At 32.4% G+C, this 9352-nt stretch overlaps 1 long non-coding RNA gene across 1 annotated transcript; it reads left to right on the top strand.

Moving 5' to 3' along the window:
• The first annotated feature begins 8535 nt into the window (after nucleotides 1-8535).
• Nucleotides 8536-8981, top strand: LOC111717291 (uncharacterized). The gene is made up of 2 exons (XR_002768740.1): nucleotides 8536-8622; nucleotides 8896-8981. It is a non-coding gene; the product is annotated as an uncharacterized LOC111717291 (long non-coding RNA).
• Nucleotides 8982-9352: the final 371 nt, after the last annotated feature.

Genomic DNA, 9352 nt, shown 5'->3' on the forward strand with positions numbered 1-9352 from the left:
AACGAAATTGTCTCAACCCAGACATAACACACATATTATTTAATCTCTTCAGGGATAAACAAATTCAACGGAATTATACTTTAAAGAGACTGTTCACGTTATAATCATTGACTCTTAGATTAAAGGGACTGTAAGCGTAATTTTTCAAGTGGTCTTTCATTAAAAAAGGGACAACCTCGATTCTCAACTCTCAACTATACATTTTAAACATTTGACTTAGATTTTTCAAAGAAAGTAACGACCCCTGGACCTCTTTAGTGTCTGGTTTTCTTAAACAGATGATGTAAAAAGTGTAGACTAATGAGGGTCTCATGATTACCCCCCATTAGGATATTTCAAACTTTTAACGCAGTTTTTAAACATTCATTATTTACACAATAGTGTGTCTTGTTTTTAGCTGTCAGAAAAGTTTCTATTGAAGAGTTAGATATATCTAATGTCAGCTAAATATTTGTTAGCTAGTTGTTAGATATATCTAATGTCAGCTAAATATTTGTTAGATAGTTGTTTCTAAGACAGTGTTAGATATTAATCTGCAATATATTGTCTATTGTTAGATCAATATGGAAAATCTTCAAGGGACTGTACGCATAATTTCAAGTAACCCTTCATGCAAAGATGGCAATACCCGATTTACAACGATACCCTTGAAACCTTTATCTTCTAGGTTTTAAGTATTTGATTTTGATCATTTCTACGTGTTTTCCTGTAATAGGAAACCAAAACTAAAAATGATCAGTTTTCTAAAAGAATTATTTTTGTTTTGTTTTACGATGTACACAAAGAGAACATGTTCACAATTAATTTAGAAGATGGGCGCGAAGCGCCCTCTAAGGCTAGTTCTCTATATTTCTCTATATACCTCTATTTTTCTCTATATTCCTCTATATTCCTCTACATTCCTCTATATTCCTTTATATTCCTCTGTGTTCCTCAATATTCCTCTATAATCCTCTATAATCCTCTATATTCCTCTATATTCCTCTATATTCCTCTATATTACTCTATATTCCTCTATATTCCTTTATATTCCTCTATATTCCTCTGTATTCCTCTATATTCCTCTATATTCCTGGCAGTATTGTGTGTTTTAAGTATATTTATGTGTATCGATATGTGACACATAAATTGTACAATAAATTAGCAAGAACTTCAGTTCCAGCCTAAACTTAATAAATTGTCCGAAACAACATTTTTTGATACAGCTTAAAGGGACTGTAAGCGTAATTTCAAGTGAACCTTTAATTAAGATGGCAATGCCCGATTCACTACGGTACCCAAGGTATTTTTTGCCTGATAAATAATGTGGGAGATTGTGACGTCTTTCTAGTTATTTAATTCTAATTTTCTGCAGTTCAATGTGCAGTACAAATAATCAGCTTTCAAAATTATAAACATTCATACTTGATCATCAGATAAAGCTTTTTAGGTTACCGTTGTATCTTTGCATGGAGGATCATTTGAAATTACGCTGGCAGTCCCTTAAATAGAATAGATATTTCTTTGTTGTTGATTTTTGGAGGATTTTTTTAAAGTTTCCCTTCGAAATTTTTTTTTTGAGGGGGGAGGAGGGGAAATTAGAAAGGTTTAATCATATAATAATTATTTATAATTAAGGCCCCCCGTCGTTTTTCTAATTCAAGAATAGTATGAAAAATGTTATAATGTCCAATATTGGTAAACATTGCAATATTTAATATGCAATTAATAATATTAATTGCCATAAACCATGTTAGAAAAAAAGCCAAAGGGGAATATATTTTAGAAATTAAAATAGACGTTATAGGGACTGTAAGTGTAATTTCAAGTGACCCTTCAAGCAAAGACGGTAATGCCCGATTTACAACGATACCCTTAAAGGGTTTGTATGATCAAGTATGAATTAGATATTCACATTTATAATTTTGAAAACTGGTTATTTTTAATTGTGGTTTCTCTACTAAATTGACTAGCGCATTTCTTCTGCAGAAAACATATTAGAATTATGAGAATTTAACACGTTTTAACCTAAAGAATGCGACAATATCTTCCACATTATTCAGCAAATAAAGGTTCCAAGGGTACCGTTGTGAATCGGGCATTGCCATCCTTCCCTGGAGTGTCACTTGAAATTACGCTTTCAGTCCCTTTAAAACTTATAAATAATGAATAGTAAAAGTAACATTTTTATTAACAAAATTGGATTTGAAATATAATATCAAGTTACAAAGATGAGACACGTGTTAAATTGAAATCTTATAAGATTAAGAATAATTCGAAAAATAATTTCAGATTTTTAATGTTGGTCCGGCGGAAAAAAAAAAACTAAAACAGGGAGGGAAAGGTTGATGCTAAATTTTGTTTAAAAAATGAGTAAGTTCAAAATAATTTTTGAGAAAATGGGGCGCAAAGCAGTTATGAATTCTTGTTTTAGTAAAACTGTAAACTTTGAACTGTAAACTGTACACTTTGAACTGTAAACTGTTCCTTTTTTTTTACCTTTTTCTGATGAAGGATGACTGAGGTAATCATGATTTTCTAGCTNGTAATTGATAAAAATAGATTCATCTGTGTTTTTGCGTGTTAAAGAGGAAAATCTTGTTTTTAATGGTTATTAGAGTAGAAAAATTGCATATATTCAGAAAAACAAAAACAATTGCATTGTTTTTAAGTTTTATAAACTACGCAATATCATCCCTTATTAGCATACACTGTACACTGTACTGCACTGCACTGCACAGTGCACACTGTACATTTTCCAAAGACACTGTACCTCAAAGGCTAAATCACGTGAATCACTATATGTGCACAATGGTTTGGTAACTGAGTGTGACAAATTATATATTTCTTGAGAAACAGCGGGGAGGTGACTTTTGATAATTCAACAAATATAATAATAATTTATAATTTATTCAATAATCTTACGTACAAGTATCTATTTATTAATTTAAAGAAATTGCTGGGGTTATTCCTAGCCCCTGACAATCCCACCCCTCAGCACTCCTCCTACCGATACGCATATAAATCACGTCTGAGCCGAAAATTTGCGTATTTGCGTAGGTTTTAATTTTAAAAATATCAGAAAACAAAAAAGAGAACGTACNAAAGAGAACGCAAAGAAACCACAAAATATAAAATTTCTAAACAAAAATATTGGTATCTACAATTCATGAAATCCCATTCATGAAACCGGGTTTCCAATACTGGGATTCATGACGATAATCTGTCTTAAGTTTCGGGCTCTGAGCCCGAAATTAAAAAGAGTATCGAGGAACGAAACTTCTTGAAATTTGTGTAGATTTTGATTTAAAAGATTCGAAAAAATCATAACAAAAAATGTTGATTTCAACAAAACTGCCTAACCCCATTCGAGATACCCGGGTTCCAAAACTGGCTTTCATAACTATACCCTGTCTTAAGTTTTGGGCTCTGGGGTCTTCTGTTTATGTATAGTGTACAGGACGGATTGTATATTATGGATTGTACAGGACGGAGTGTATAGGACGGATTGCATTGGACGGATTGTAGGACGGATTGTACAGGACGGAGTGTTTAGGACGGATTGTATAGGACGGATTGTAGGACGGATTATACAGGACGGATTGTAGGACGGATTATATGGGACCAATTGTAGGACGGATTGTATAGGACGGATTGTAGGACGGATTGTATAGGACGGATTNCTGTGCTCGGTCCCTACCATAGGCTATTCTACCCACAGTGCTCGGTCCCTACCATAGGCTATTGGGGGAGAGGAAGAGGAAGAGGAGAAAGGGTGTAAGATCTTTAAAGGGGGAGGGGTGTCCTTAAGAAGGGTTGATGAAGGGGAGGGGCAGGACAAAGGACGAGAAATCAACAAGTTGACTTACGGTATTCCAAGATTCAATTCATCTTCAAAATATTTTTCCCTTTTCTTTGATAATTCTTAGCGAAGGAATTCTTTTATATGTTTGGATACTCACTACTCAGTCCGTTTTCGTTTGTACGTTTTGTTTCATCTTATTTCAGCGTTTTTTCATTTTTACGTTTAGTTTCATCTCCTTTCTTTCAACGTAGTTAATTTTTACGTTTTGTTTCATCTCCTATCTTTCAGTGTAGTTTCATTTTCCTGTTTTGTTTCATCTCCTTTCTTTCAGTGTAGTTTCATTTTTACGCTTTGTTTCATCTCCTATCTTTCAGTGTAGTTTTATTTTCCCGTTTTGTTACATCTCCTATCTTTCAGCGTAGTTTCATTTTTACGTTTTGTTTCATCTCCTATCTTTCAGTGTTGTTTCATTTTTACGCTTTGTTTCATTTCCTATCTTTCAGTGTAGATTCATTTTTACGTTTTGTTTCATCTCCTATCTTTCAGCGTAGTTTCATTTTTACGCTTTGTTTCATCTGGACTATCTTTCAGCGTAGTTTCACTTTTACGCTTTGTTTCATTTCCTATCTTTCAGATACGCCTCTGACTGTAAAAGTAATTTCAAGTGACCCTCCATGCAAAGATGGCGATGTCCGATTTTCAACGGTACCTTAAAGGGAGTGTTCGCAAGAATGAAAGGAGGTAAAGGGTTATGGCGAAAAATAAGCGCTTTTGATCGCTACTAATCTTACTTCTATCTTTTGAGTCTATAAGGAGAAAATTGTTATAAACGACTCATGCTGAAGAACGTAGCGTCCATACAAATTCAGAAAGCTGCAACATTCAACTCGGATTGTAAAAAATCAATTTAATTCCAAACACAAATCAGTCAGATATTAAAACCAATAATCATCGATAATTTTTCGACGCATTTGAATATAGATAAAATTTCATATTATTTTTTATTTTTTTATGATCTGATAGTTACTTTTGACAACAATTATTCCTGTTTCGAGAATTTTGATGACGAAGACGGCATTTTCAAATTTTCCAGGAATATTCGAAAATCCAGCGCCAGCGAAATATTATTTAAACTAAACAAAATCAAAAATATTATGAAATATTATATACGAATGCGTCGAAAATAATCGATGACTATTGCTTGTAATATCTGAATGATTTGCTTGGAATTAAATTGATTATTTTACTATCCGAGTTGAATGTTGTAACTTTCTGAATTTTTATGGACGCTACGTTCTTCAACATGAGTCGGTGTTTGAAAACGGAGTTCTGAAAATTTTCCTTCACTGTCTATGCGGCATAAATCTGCAAGTAACTAATATAGACAAACCACAATTGAAAATAATCTTTTATCGCAGATAAAAGAAGAATGTCTCATTCATCTTTGCTTTAAGAATTTAAATTTGAATCAGATTTCCCATTTTTTAAATGGACTTTCCTAAATTGAGAATTATGCAATTGGACTTTCCTAAAGAATAATAATAAAAATATTAAGAAAATAAGAGTATTTACAATATTAAAATATGATTGCGAAAACTTGCAAACAACCATATTTTTCAAGATTCTTTGAGACTTTCAAACACAACTGTGTTACTGTTTAGTGTGGATTACTACAAAAACTGTATTTACAAGAACACAGACAACATTTTGTGCATTAGACACGCCGGATCCACAACACAGCGTGTTCACTTGACCGGCAGGTACAAGTGTACACTTGACCGGCAGGTACAAGTAATGCATTTCAATCATGCAGCGTTTGAACCAAGTTTGAAGGCGATTTGAAAATCACAATTTAATTTCCTTGATTATTAGAACCCCCCTTCTTGTTTCAAAGTATGCAAACGATTCCTTTGACAAGAACTGTTAAAAGTTCATTAGTTACAGTTTTCTTTTTTTGCAAAAAAATCCCTTTAAATAAAGTTTAAAACAATAAACTAATTCCAAGTATGAAAAACCCAAATGAAAATAAAATAAACTATTCAAACAATTTTAATATATAAATGAATGTAAAACAAAACAAGAAAACATTTAGAAGATGTCAAATCATACAGCTTTTTAAAAACTTACTTTTCCCCACATAACAAGTTTACCCCTCATATAACAAGTTTCCCCCTCATGTAACAAGTTTACCCCTCATATAACAAGTTTACCCCTCATGTAACAAGTTTACTCCCCATATAACAAGTTTACTTCTCATGTAACAAGTTTACTCCTCATGTAACAAGTTTACTTCTCATGTAACAAGTTTACTTCTCATGTAACAAGTTTACCCCTCATGTAACAAGTTTACTGCTCATGTGACAAGTTTACTACTCATATAGAAATTTTACCCCTCATGTAACAAGTTTACTTCTCATGTAACAAGTTTACTCCTCATATAACAAGTTTACTCCTCATGTAACAAGTTTACTCCTCATATAACAAGTTTACTCCTCATGTAACAAGTTTACTTCTCATATAACAAGTTTACCCATCCTGTAACAAGTTTACTGCTCATGTAACAAGTTTACTACTCATATAGAAAGTTTACCCCTCACGTAACAAGTTTACTCCTCATGTAACAAGTTTACTTCTCATATAACAAGTTTACCCCTCATGTAAAAAGTTAACTCCTCATGTAACAAGTTTACTTCTCATGTAACAAGCATACTCCTCATGTAACAAGTTTACTCCTCATGTAACTAGTTATGTATCAAGTAATTACTCCTTATTTTTTCGCAAAAGTTTTCGTTCGCTGGAAAGTGGAAACCCTACTCCGCTATTAACAATGATGACGAGATTNCTTACTCCTCATGTAATAAGTTTACTCCTTACATATAAAGTTTATTCATCATGTAACAAGTTTACTTCTCATGTAACAAGTTTACTCCTCATATAGCAAGTTTACTCCTCATAGAACTAGTTTACATCTTATGTAACAAGTTTACTTCTCATGTAACAAGCTTACTCCTCATGTAACAAGTTTACTCCTCATGTAACTAGTTACTCCTCATATAAAGAGTTTACTTCTCATGTATCAAGTAATTACTCCTTATTTTTTCGCAAAAGTTTTCGTTCGCTGGAAAGTGGAAACCCTACTCCGCTATTAACAATGATGACGAGATTAAATTTAGGTTTAAGGTTTAAAACCAAAAATTACAGTATTATTAACTTATTTACTTGTTTACTGTGATTTAAAGGCCGCAAGCTCTTAAGCAAAAAAGCATTTTGCCGATGACTTCTTAAAACCCAAAGCAAACCACTAGTGCTCTATGTTCATGTAAAGGGCTACGTAAAATCATAAGTGAGTTAGAGCGGTAAAATCGAAGCCCAAGGCGTTCCAACACTTTAAATTCGACCCTGTCATTAAAATTGATGAAAATTTTTATAAGCAGGCTGAATCTATGTGAGTAGCTGAAAATTATTTTTATATCAGAGTAAACGGTAGCTATCAAGGTAAAGCATGAAAATCTAAATATTTCTCAAAATCTTTCTAAATCAAATTTGATAAAAATTCCCCTGCAATTGCGTTGGAGGACAAATAAAACAACTTCTAAGCCTCGCTATATTATCTACGTTTAATTTTAATTTATAGATTTTATTTGTGAGAGGATAAATTAAGAAACACTGTCCATAGCGTTCATTTTTGCACTAAGATAATTGATAAAAAAAAATCGTTTTTGTATTTATAAAGAAGGGAAAAGGATAAGAGTAAGTTACTGAAACTTAAAGAAATTATCTAAAACCCTATACTTTCACATAAACAAATATCTACCATAGCTAAATAATTTCTAATAGAAAGCACTCAAATGTATAAAGTAGAAGAAAACATTACCTTGAAAACATGATAATTCAACGTAATACAAAAACTTTTGCCTTTCCCCATTTTTATTCTTTCTTAATTTTTTTTGTATTCTAGTCTTTTTTCACTTTTTTTTGTCTCAGAAAATTGTGCCTACCCCGCCCCTCCCTTTCTGTGAAAAGAGTGTGAGGGGGCACTTGCCCCCCCTCCCACACGTGCTTGTTATGTTGTTTTATTAGAAGAAATTATTTCTGACAAAATTAAGTTATATAATTACAAACCAGACAGCTATCCTCTAAATTCTGTTAATACACTTTTTTTCGGACAAAACAATTTTTCTCAATCAACTTTTACAAAAAAATGAAATCAAATAAGATATTTTAAGCAATTTCATTGTCATATGTTTATTAATTTTATCTGCATGTGCCAAGCTGCCTACACAAATTTTGGGATATTGCTTTATAAGTATAAACATAAAACCCAAATCTTGAACATAACACATCTCAGACAGACAACAGGGACATTTTTATAAATATCATAAAAAAAAATTAAAAATATGACTGTTCGTATAAAAATATGCTGATTGAAAATGAATAAACAAATCCTGATTTTACAGTTTGACCATTATTTTCAGTAGAGTGTAATCAGCCCTTCTAAGAAAATAGCCGGTGCCTGACGCATGCGCAAATCGACGAAAATAATGACTACGGGCGAATCGGGACAATTTATTAAAGAGTGTTGAATATCAATTTTTTAAAAATTTTGTATCAAACTTTTTACAAATCTTTAATTTGATGTGTTGCAGTGTTTAAAAATTTATTTTGTTTAAATTTAAAAGTGGCCATTTTCGCCCCGTCTACAAATGAGCCGAGAGAGGCGGGTTGGGTCGCGCAAAAACATCTAGTTTGGTTGAACAAGCGGGGCGGGTTGGATCGATATTCGGCCTCCGTACTCTGAGATGGTTTAAACTTATAGTTATACACTGTACACTCGTAGAGTAGTGAAAATGCTCACCATTATTTCGTTGTTGCTTACTTGTGTGACATTTTATTGTTTTCGATTGTAATACACAAACCCACAGCACAAGGGTTCAAATCTTGCAATTTTAAGCAATGATACCCTCACTGCCTACTGCCTAACTTTCAAAATCATGAATCATATTTTTGCCTCCTTCATCTTATTCTTAGAATTGAGAAAAAAAATTTCCATATGAAAGTTTTATCTGCGATATTGTTCGAGAAGATTTATCTAATATTTCTAATAATTTTAGGCCCCTCTGTCCTTAAACCCATAGTATAGCTGATACCCCGAAACCTTCACCTTAAAGTGTTAAAAAAGTGACTAAAAAGTTTTGAAGAAAAAACTGTTTTTGTGATTGTGGGACAACAATTTTTTAGTGAAAATAGTTGTGAATTGTAAAGGTAAGAAATTTTTAGCTTTAGTCGAAGTTTTGTTTCAAACGAAATTGTAAAATTGTAATTTTTATTACACAAATCGCCGTCGCTGTCAATGATGTGCTATTAAAAAACGGTAATAGTAGTTTAAGTTAAAGACTAAAAGCAAAGTATCGAAATAAACGTTTAAGAGATTAATGCAAAGTTTTAGTTTTTATATATTCCGCTTTATTACGCATTTTACTATTCAATACGCCTTTATTATTTTTTAGCCTGTATTCCACAGTATTCCGCCTTGTATGCTCCATATTTCGCCTGTTGTCTTCTATATTT

This window comes from Eurytemora carolleeae, unplaced genomic scaffold, assembly GCF_000591075.1.
Source record: "Eurytemora carolleeae unplaced genomic scaffold, Eaff_2.0 scaffold2483, whole genome shotgun sequence".
Taxonomy (NCBI): Eukaryota; Metazoa; Arthropoda; class Copepoda; order Calanoida; family Temoridae; genus Eurytemora; species Eurytemora carolleeae.